Below are 12066 nucleotides of genomic sequence, written 5' to 3' on the forward strand. Positions count from 1 at the left end.
AGTCAAATATTCATAGAAAAATTGAAAGGGAATGGCTTGATGATTTTCATCATGCAGGGTAATCATGGCGCATTCAGTCTAATATTCATGAAAAAGTCGGGTATTTAATGCTAATATTCATTAACACATTCATTAGCCATATATTGCAAACATTCCTCGCTCATTTCATGCAATTGTTCATCTTGTTAAGCGCTAGACATATATACATTTCATGATTATGTTCATAGAATTAATCATCGGACATTTCATGCTAATTATTGGACGAGATTTCACTGTAAATACTTAGGATATGAAGACATAAATATAAACAAATAAAACTACTGTGCAAAACATCCTAGCAAAACCCTTTTTCACCGTATCGTTCCACCGACATGCGGAACAGACTATATATGAATGCGTTCATGAACTAACTCGATAAAGCTATGCAGAGTTAAATGTTCAGATTTATAGTGCCTATCACCCCGCGGAAATTTTAAAAACCAAGGAGCTATTTAATTAAACGTCAGTATTGAATAGATACGGTCGAAAAAAAAAACAGGATTTAGATCTTCAATGAACAAGTGGCGAAAATTACACGAAGCACCGACACCACTAAACTATACAATACTGTAAAATATTATACCATACTATAATATAATATACTAATCAATGCTATGCTATACTATACTATACCATACTATACTATAAAATACTATACTATGAGAATACAAAGACAATAAACAGGCACTTGTCAAAAATTTGCCATAGCGTTATTTTAACGAAGATGTCGCTATAAATTTTTCGCAATCAGACAATTGAGCTGAAAGAACAGATTCTGGGTTTATTGCGCACAGGAAGTCGTCAATGGCAAGAATTTTCATTATCTTTGACACGCGACCTTCGCCACGTGTCGTCGAATAAAAATTATATTGCTTAATTGTTTATGAAATATCGTTGTTATTAAGTGAGAGTTTGACAATAATATTATATTTTCAATGGGGAACATTGCTGTTGTAGAAACTGCTGTTCCCAGGTGGCCCAGGAAATGAGGCTATAGTCATTTCCGTGTCGACATAATAACAGCTGCGTTTCAAAGCTTTACAAATTAAGTCCAACACACTGCTCAACAAAACACGAATCTCATACAGTATAAGTAGACTCGACTGAAGACGTCGACAAGAACGTTACGTTATTTTCCGTACGCGCGTTTCCTCGCGCCGTGCGATGTCGGCTTGATACGTGGAGCTTAACAAAGACTTTATTTATCGTGAACTTCCGTAGCCATTCTGGAGCGACTCTTCTTAGAAGATTTCCAGCTTCCGGACGATCTATTCGGAGAGACCGGAACGATTCAACGATCTGGAGATCTCTAAAGGAAACTAGAGCGCGCAGACTATCCTTAACCTTGTTAAAAATTAGTGCCGCGTAGAATTTCATCGGCCGAGCGCCGGCCAGCGATAGTGCGCCTATTATATTTAACAGTTACAGCTTGCCGCTTTTTTTGTCAACAGTTAATGTATTTTGTTCCATGATCAAATACTAAAAAATATACTTGATTAAATATTCAAAATTACAGTGGTCGTCAGTTCTGCGATTGTTTATCTAAAATGAACTTTTGCTATATTTAGATTTATTATTAAAGTTGAATCTAGAATTCACCCGAGATTAGTAACCAAGTTTAATTGTACACCTATTATATTGAGTTGGGAATTATCTTCCGCTTTGGTTCTTACGATTTGCCTACACTTCTCGATCATAAACAGCAATATTCGCGCTGAAACTCCTATTTTCCAGCCCCTATACTCCATGGTATTGTCGCTTACTTATTCGAATTATCGTTCGTGGGCCCACATTCATTTTCATTGGAACGAATTGTCTCGTTCGTTGAACCAAGAAACAAGTTCCTTGCAAAAAACTCTCAGTGAGTGGAATTTTGGTCCTTGTTTTTGATGCACTACCGACAGGGCCTGTTAGTATAACACCAACTGTTATTTTCGGAAGTTTTTCCGAGCATTGACGAGCCTTTGACCTGTTCTTCACCGTTACCTTTCTGGCCCTAAAGCTAGTTCATCATCTAGCCATCAACAGTTAATTATTATTTTTATTTGGTGACTGCGCCGAAAATACGGTTGCAGTGGGTCTAAAGTTTTCTGCACTTTGCAGTGCAAAGAACTTCTGAGTGGAGTGTTAGTAACCAGCAATATTTAGGCTCAGTCTAATTCCCATGCAGCCTCTGAAAACTGTCAGAGGCTATAGAGATTCACACCATCAGCCCGAGTCGAGCGAGACCTCCGACGCTATGGACCGACATGCAGATGATTAATTGCTTACAGCTTAACTATTCGCAATGTCAATGACACCAAATAAATTTATACATGAACGACGAACGAAACTCAGCCCTACATCTGTTATTTGAGGGTAAAAACTCTGTCCTTCACCCGCGAATCCTGAAACTCTGATTGACGCACATTAAATTAATTTCATTAAATTGAATTGCATTATTTAGAGATAATAGTCCTGCTTGTCTTCATTTTGCAGGAAAGTTCATTAAAGTCGCGATTGCTAAAATTTCTGCGTAATTCTAAATTTTAGTTTTGATCTTGCTTGTGCTTATTACAAACGAAAGTAGAGTCCGCGTATAAATTATGCCTATCCTGTCATCATGCTCAGCCTGCTCCATGATTCTCACTCAGTTCAGTCTCCGCTCAAAATCTGTGGTATTGATTCCCTGTCATCAGGCAGACTATAAAGTTTTATGTAGCCAGTTCGAGTCCTGGGACAAGGATTTAACTTGATCCAAACTGCTCGTCAAGAAGATGACGAATCGGTGAGGTGCGAGTGCCTCGATCAAGACTGGACGCGAGGTTATAGGTGTGATGCAGTTACGCGGGCTACCCTCCCAGGAGAAACGGCCTCGCTCGTGACTACGAATCGTGGCTAACGCTTCAACTTTCTATCGGGTTCGCCGCACGCGAATCGTAAGTCTTCGCTTGACGACGAGCTAACCTTGAGGTCCGTGATGAATATCGAAAATATTCTACGGTCTAAAAATTTCAAAGCATATCTTGAAAATTTTGAATATCATGAAGAAGTCATAAGATTTATATTTTTTTAACACAGAAAATACTAACTTTTGTTTAGTTAGAATGTAGGGTGATGATTTATCTCTTGTTCATGGTTAGATAATAAGCATTTTCAATGGGGATAAATTTATTTATTATTACATATACTGAAGGAAAGGACTGAAGAAAGAATCATATAGCAGCAGATGTAAAATATTGAATGAAATTATTGTAGGAAGCGATGGACTATAATAAGTGCTGGATTCTCTCTTTGTAAACTCGTCGACGCGAGCGAAAATGTAATATGCACTACAGCCATACGGTCTACGACGTGTGATGCATTTACGACATGCTATTCACGTGAGAATTTCTGTCTGAATTCTCATCTACACTTACGATCATCAGCATACGTCCGACGAAAATCATAAGTCATAATGGCTATACAGACAGTGATTTGCAGCATTCACCCGAGAACGGATAAATTTCGCGTCGCTTCCTTGATGTATCTGTGATATACTGGTGAAAAATTAATCGCGATTGCTATTAATTCTAATACCACAATACTAGTTTGAAAAATAAATAAAAACAAAGGAAATAGAGAATTAACGATCATGCGTCATCGTATAACGTATAAGAAAACGTAATTTGTATACGACCATCGAAAGAGCTCGTTATAAAACATATGATCACCGTTAGGTAAGCGACCATCGTTGCACTTGCAATAACAGTTGAAAATTGACAGACTAGTGCACCTACCGACTGATTATAAGGGCTGCATGCAGAGGCATGGATTCAGTTCGATTCCTGTTTAATTTTATTAGGGCTAAGAATCTCAAATTGATCATCGGAAATGATGAAAATCAAGTGTGCATTGAATTTCAGTGAGAATATTGTCGTGAATTTGACGTTTTTAATATAAAAAATCATCGACACTAATAGCCGAGATCGACCACCTTTAATTCAGCAGCCGTATTTGTCGGACATTAGAAAACAACATCAGACCACGACTTACACCCATGAAGAAATGTAATATACGTTTTTTCTCAAAAAAACAATAATTTTTCATGAAATTTGATGCTATAAATTACGCAGTTGACTAAAAAAACAATTATAGTTTCTGTCAGCAATAAAAATATGGTTTCCAAGATATTTACAATATGAAAACTGAACGCTCAATAATTATTTCTAGAACATAGGTTCCGCTTCTTTATGAATGTCCTAAGCAACAGGCACACGAGTTAAAAAATACTTAGATAGAAAATAAGCGCAAAGGCTAACAAAAGTATTCGATGTACTGGCGGTTAGCCTTAATCCTATGCCTGCCGTTTATCAAAGTCAAAGATTGCCCTGGGTATGTCAAGCGCTGACACCAGCCCTCACTATCTACGGTAAACTGGATACAAAGTGAATGCCTTGGCAAACAATCTTGGAACAGCAACCCGGTAAGCCGGGCTCCGAGATTGCGGAGCGCAGCTCCAACAAATCCGAGAAATCCGGAAGTTCGGACTGGAGTGAAGAGGGCGATGTAGATCTTTAGTAATTGGTTGCAATAAAGCCTGCAAAATCACCTAAAATCCGCCCGCATTCGTGGAAGCAGATTACGAAGTAATTACTCATCATTCTGAAGAGATTAGTGTCATCGGCGTAGCGCCTCAGTTATGTGCAGGTTTATCAGATCGTCGACACCGTTTGCCAGCAAAAGCTTTGCATTCGGAAAGCTCTTTGCGGAACCATTTATACATGCACAAACCGATCGCGCATCGGGCTTATTCTATTATCCATACGAATTATATCATAAATCGCAGATTAGTGCTTTCGTTCAATAAAAATTACTGAAATTATCTGACATTTAGACAAGATTGAGATAATTAACGAAATTTTCATCGTAATTTGAATGAGTGTAAATCAGAGTTACACGAGTGAAAAGCGCTTTGAGATGCATTTCACTCTCAGTTTTTATATCTCCTTAGTTTTGTAATTTCTATGAAATGAAAACGGTCGTCGGGGACAGAATTTGGTCGCAGATATTGAAAGCTTTTAAAATGATGTTGAGTCTTGAAGAGTATGTACACATCAAATGCTCATCTAATCTATTATTATCGTCTGTATCGATTTCATTAACATTAATTTTGAATGGAAAATTAACATTAGGTGCGCTGGTGCATCGCTTTCTATTTGAAGGGAAACTTCACTATTGGTGTAAATAAAGGTTAATTAATTAGAGGATGACTCGGCTATAACCTTTTACACGATGGCGGCCTCGAGTGTGAAATCAGGCACCTTTACTAAAAGTAATAGTTTTACCCAGAAAGAATTCATGACGTATGTATTCTACGTTACATACCATTTTTCTACGTTCGACATCGTGACAAATGTTACTTAAATAATTAGAACAATGAAGAGGTCCACTTCGTGGGCATAAATTTGTTGCAAAACTTTCCAAATAAATTTTTGTTTGTGATATCTTATTGCGGAGAATCTTTTATGTATTAAATACCTCAATTTCGTGTAGCCGAAACACCGCTGCTTTGGCCTCAAGTAAGCGTGACGGCATCACGGCAGCGGTCTTCAGTCAGCCAATCAGATTAACGACGCCGAGGCGGCCGTAGTGACGTCATCACGGCAGCGGCCTTCAGTCAGCCAATCAGATTAGCGACGCCGAGGCGGCCGTAAGCCGCACCTGATCGCCTGTATTCGCTGTGTTGGCCGACGCAGCGTTTTTATCGCGCCCAGCAGGCGTTGCTCGCTGCGTCTATAGACTCGCTCCAGTCTTTCACAGCCGCAAATTATAAAATTTTGGAAGAATAGTTCGCAAGATGGAGTAAATTTTTATATCTACACACTCTTTATTACTATGATCGTAAATGATGTATTATTATGACTTATGAGATGTATTAAGTAGATCTCGATCATATAATTGCCCGATTGGGGGTCACTAATATTACAAGATGTTCGATCATCGGTGGTCGATAAATGATCGGAGCATGGCTGGTGCACATATTAATTAATGAAAATATTAAATTAATATTAATTCCAAGTGGGTTGTTTCAATGAATTAAATTATTATGTGAAGATTGTGTTCGAAATTGAACACGAAGAAGAGAATTGCACACGGGCTTTGGCCGTTAACAGTGAAAATAAATATTATTATAAATATTTCGATCTTCAACAAAGTTGAGAAGATGCCATTACAAGTTTAACTTTTATACGCGTGTACTTTTTAGTTGTTGAAAATTTCGAGCTTGGGTATTCCCATTCCCGGGGGGAAAAAGAATCCGGAAGCAAATATAGTAGGTTCATACAAAAAATTATAAACGAACAACTTTGGAGTGAGCAAAACAATCAGCAATTTTTTGAAGCCAAAGTTGATGCAGTTCAAGTCGACGATATCAGCACGAACTATCTGTAAATTTGATAAATTTCTTGCCACAATTAAGGACACCGTATTGCGCATGGTATCAGTAGCCTCACTATAACGCAATATAAGATGTAAGATATCAGTAGCCTCACTATAAAGCAATATAAGATGTAAGATATCAGTAGCCTCACTATAACTCAGTATAAGATGTCTTGAAATTCACAAACACCGAGACTACCTCGCGCTCGTAGATATATCGGTCCCCAGTGTTCATGCGTTCTCCTGCATGAGTATTAGTAAGCGGGCAGACTTCACGTTAAGTGGGAATTCTAATACATATATTAGAATTCCCACACCAGAGAATCCCGAGGAATGCTACCGAGAAGGATAATTATAATACAATGAATATTACACGCAAATTAAAATACAACTATTTCTAATGGAAAAATGTTCTAATAGAATTCAAAAGATCAATGCTATTATTTGTAATTGTCAAAAAATGACTGCATTTGTATAAAATTTTCCATAATTTAAAAACGTTAATTTTCACATTGAGGGTCTGCAGAAAGATTTGTATGTCAACTTAAATATCAAATACTGAATCAGTAGAACGAATTAACTTAATATTATTAATATTAAGATTTTATTTTCAATTCCTTTGTATTTTGTCGGCTATACATAGAAACCCGTCCACTCTCTTGATCGTTCGTTGTTTGGCGTGTAACACGTAGCGTGTGGCACCAGCGCACTCCTCCATCAATTGCATTCCATTAAAGCCTTCAATGAAAATCATTAAAGTCGCTCGCTAAGTTTACGCGATTGCAAACAAGCTAAAGGCTTTGCAGGGGACAGCTTCCCGCTGAATTAATTCCCTTGATTCTGTGATTGACTTTGAATATGAGATTGTTGTGCTAGCTGACTTCCTCTGATCGAGCTTCAGTCAAACGAAACCCGAAGTGGGATTTTTTTTTTGAAGCGGGAAAAGCCTTGGCAAGACAAAAAAAAAAATAAATGTAACTCAGTACTCACTGCAGTGAGTGACAGAGAGCGCATTTTCTCGTCGACGAAAACGTGAAGTAGTCACGGACGGACATGACGAGCACAATGGGGAATTTTTTCCCTAAATGAGAAAATGCGCTAAAAATAAAAATAAAAAAATAAGTGATACTTTTCAAAGAAAGGCCGGTGTTAGAGTCGAAAAGTTTCAGAAAATGCAAAGACAAGCATGGTCCAATTAAACGCATTCAAACCGATGCAAAATCGGAATATATGTTTACAATACTTTAATTGTCAAAATTGCCAATTATAGTACATATACGTTCCTCAAAACCTTAAGATCTCGAGAGACCTTAAGATCCCCCCGGGTAATCACCCAGAGTGTTTAGGGACACACACCCAAGGCCACGCTGAAAGCACCACCTCCCGACGGCGACTAAGCGCCGTCCAAGCGACACCGAGAAATTAACTGAGCTTCCCGGGGCTCGAACCCACGCCTAGCTCCTCCATCTCGGTGCCGCCGTCACGTCGTCACATGCGCATACAGTGGAGCCCTTGCCGCTAACCACTGCGCTTGCGCTACAGTGACGCCCATACAAGTTACCTTACTAGTAGCCTTTGTCATTACTTTGAAAGGGGCCACTTGAAGTTCCTTTAGTTACTTTTAACAGAGAACATTGGTTTGCTGGTATTGCGGGACTTGGAGTAGGACCGAACAAAATGTCAATAAGACTTCCAAGTCTTTAATAAATTTTACTTACAGTTTACCATATTTAACGTTTTCTATCAGAAGAAAATATATCTAACATGGACTGAAAAAAATAAAATTGTCATAAGAAGACTCCGTAATTTTTATTTAGTTCGCAATATAGCATAGGGCTACACTACGAAAGAAATAGATACTTTCATCACCCACTAGATAAATTCAATAATGAAAAATATTAATAATTGAAATCTCAACTACAGATTTTAAAGTTTCATCTGTCTCTGATCAATTAATCGTGTGACAGTGTAACTCCATCGTGCTGATCGAAGATCCTATTAGATTGACTATAGACGCTCGATTCAGTCGATTGTGCTGGATTTCTTCTTGAGTTAAATTATATTGTTTCCCTAATTAAATATAACTTTGTAGCTTTAGCTAATAAAAAGTTAATCAATACCTAATGTTTCAATTAATTTCAAAATGAATGTTTTTTTTTTAATGTTTGTTCAAAAATTTTAATTTAACTTAACCTCGGAAAATATTGACTTACTTTAAGTCAGTATTTAAGTCGTTATACTTTCAGATATTATAACCACGACTAAAATAGTAAATATTGTAAACAAATTCACCATTTATTCGAAAAAATAAATAAGTAAACGCTTGATTGATTCTTAATTGATTTAAAAAATAAAAATTTCCTAATATTTGCTTCTAATTTTAAGTAATTATAGCGAAGAAATTTGCATTCTAACCATGTATCGAGCATCATCTTTCATGCATCTCCAGCTTTCCATATTCAGTTAATCATTCTACATTCAGTTTCCGACAATAATTGACTGTGTTAATAAAATTTTAAGTTCAATCTAGCAATTGAAGTTTTCGAATATGTAACAATAAATGTTGATGAACATACATGGTTGGAAACTATGTCATTTTGACATAACGATTTTGATTGAATTCGTCTCAATTAACACTCTATAGGGTTTATGAATTAATTAATAAATAGTAATTAATAATGAATTAATTATTATATATTAATTAGGGCTTACGATGTCGTCTTTTCGTGTCGTCTTCTTAGTTACCTTTGGTGTGACAATGTCTATGCATGATTATGTCTCATCAATAAAATGATAAAATTTTAATGTAAAATACTGATAGCAACCTATTTTTCCGACGTTCCAGATACACGTTGGTGAGGTACGAGGACTTGATGCAGGATATAGAAGGACAAGCATCGCGACTTCTCCGATTTATTGGTCAAGATTTCAACTCCAACGCCAGGAGTTTCATTTCCAGAATGGTCAATGTTGAGGGAGCAAGAGAGGAAGTCCTGAAAAAGTAAGATAAAACATTTTCCCTTCAAATTTAAGCGATAGGGGCTCGAACCCACGCCTAGCTCCTCCATCTCGGTGCCGCCGTCACGTCGTCACATGCGCATACAGTGGAGCCCTTGCCGCTAACCACTGCGCTACAGTGACGCACTCTACTTGATATTGATATTCAGAGCATAAATGCATAAGATAACGAAATATAAAAACATGACACGCCAAATAGTCAAGTGAACTGATCCAATATTCACAGATCTATATACCTGAAGATTCGAAAATTGTATAATCAATTTTTTATAATTACTTACTATCAATAATTATTATAGGATGAAATTATAAAGCAACATACGCTAGCATAATATGTCCTGCGATCCTGGTAACATATATTTTCTTGAAGGATTAATGGTGGAGAATATTCTGCTTTAGTATGGGATTAATGGATTTTAGGGATTAATGGATTTGGTATACATTAAAGGTGTAGAATATTCTGCTTTAGTATGGGATTAATGGATTTATGGGATTAGTGGATTTAGTATAGATTAAAGGAGAATATTCTACTTTGGTATTGAACCATTCATCCTGTCACATGGTTGCAGGCCTGGTGCAACCATGTGACAGGATCCTTTCTATGCATCGCATGACTTCATACGCAGCAACCTCGTGCTTATCGATCATTCGTGCGGTGCGTTTCATTCGTATATACGCATGTACATGGCTACGAAACCTCACGCATGCCACGATCCTAAGCGAACATTCATGCATGGAACTCTTCAGGGAGTGACTCAATGCAATGAATTTATATAGTGGAGCAATGCAGTGCCGCACTACAGTGAAATAATGCAGTATTTGCACACCAGCTAAGTAATGTAATGCTTCACTGCAGTGAAGCAATGCAGTGAATTAATCGATTGGAACAATGCCGCAGTACAATACAGTGAACCATTTCATCACAGTGAAATAGTGAAGTTTTGCACTTCAGAGAAACAGTGCTGTGCTTCACTACAGTGAAGAAATTCAGTGAAGTAATGCAGTCAACCTCTTACGTCATTCTTTTGACGTCATATGCATCGAGGCATGCATGCTGAACGAAGAAGCTATGCTACTTGAGCGAGCTGCATGCTAACATCTCCATAGACGTTACCTTGTATAATACAAATAAATACCACATTCACAAAGAAATTCAGCTTGAAATTCATAGAGCACTGGTATGAAGTTCGCTACTTGATTAGACCAGAGCTGTAAATAGAGGTGCGCGCATTGTGGAAAACGGCTCTTATTGAAACCATCATCGATCAGAAGTGAATGCAATCAATGAAATGGACGCTCGCTAAATTATGCCATGGATATTTTACCAGTTGGTCGATGCTTTAGAGTTCGAATAACTGATAATCTAATTACCTGTTCATAGGCTGGATGAAGGCTATATGATCGCAGACAGAGGCCAGGTCAATGTAACCAATATAATTTTCGGAATTTTAGGTCAAAATTGATGAACCAGAACAATTGCTTCGTGCGAGAAATAACCTCAATAATTGACAACTCCACACGTGAAATATTCGCTGTGAGACTTCATAAAAAGGATTTATGCTCTGTCAGTAAACGTGAGTTTAGCATGAAAGAAATTTAAAAATCTTGGTGAATCACGATGTCTGATTTGTATCGGTCGTTCCATTAAATCGTTTTTGATTGATGATATTTAATGCAGCGAGTTGCATCATGATAATTTAAGACTTTAAAATTAAAGGGTTTCGCTTAGTCATGGCAACAAAAGGTAGATTTAGCATTTATGTTTTATTATGCATAAAATTATGTTAAAAGTCCCTTGCTTTTTTACAAAAGCTGGTCACAGGCTTCCGACATATCCAGACGTACTCATTAAATTAAATGTGTTGCGCTGTTTAAATGAAAACGAGGAATATTTTGCCGTAATTTTTGATCAAATAATGTCGAATGATCCCAGCTGCTACCCTCTACAAAAGCGCGTGATCGAAATTTTTTTTCAGGTGATCAGTATTTATCTGCATGCTGCGCAAAGCGTAGAACATCCAAACAGTTTTTTCCCACGTACCTGAACCGCGCGCTATTAGACGTACTGAATGTAGTAACTCCAAATAAGATAAGCTAGCATTCGTTTCGGTGCCTGCCTTCACGAAGAAAAAAAAAACAGTCATCCAGATAGACATGTGATGAGCGACCATGATAGGCTCGCTCATCACTTAAAAAAATCAATAAATATTTTGAGCGATCATGATAGGGTGAAATGAGAAAAAATGATGCTTTTCACATCTAGTTCAAGGTGCAGTTGCCGATCGGAGGTACTATAGTTTAGAACGTTAATGGTATACATGACAACGTAAAGTATCGTAAAATAACCCGTTTCGTAATATATATTGGCATCTAACTCATGAAACAAACAAAAAAATCACTAAAATGAGCGGAAGGTGCCGACAGACGACATCATTTATTTCAATTAGAGAAGTTGACGCCAAGGTTGGAACAGTCATTCAATTGGCTAAGCATCGACGTGAACATGACGCAACAACCAGCATGATGTAGTGAGACGATCTGGAAGTTGGTACACGTGTGCGTCATACATCACGTGATGAATATGTATCGTATGAATCGGCAACGGGAACG

The 12066-nt window shown here is 37.5% G+C and overlaps 1 protein-coding gene across 1 annotated transcript in view; it reads right to left on the bottom strand.

Annotated features, from left to right (window-relative positions):
* Positions 1-12066, bottom strand: part of LOC108665696 (neuroligin-4, X-linked-like) — an 81800-nt gene that overhangs the window by 18344 nt on the left and 51390 nt on the right. The window lies entirely within an intron of this gene.

This window comes from Hyalella azteca, unplaced genomic scaffold (genome assembly GCF_000764305.2).
Source record: "Hyalella azteca isolate HAZT.00-mixed unplaced genomic scaffold, Hazt_2.0.2 contig5580, whole genome shotgun sequence".
NCBI lineage: Eukaryota > Metazoa > Arthropoda > Malacostraca > Amphipoda > Hyalellidae > Hyalella > Hyalella azteca.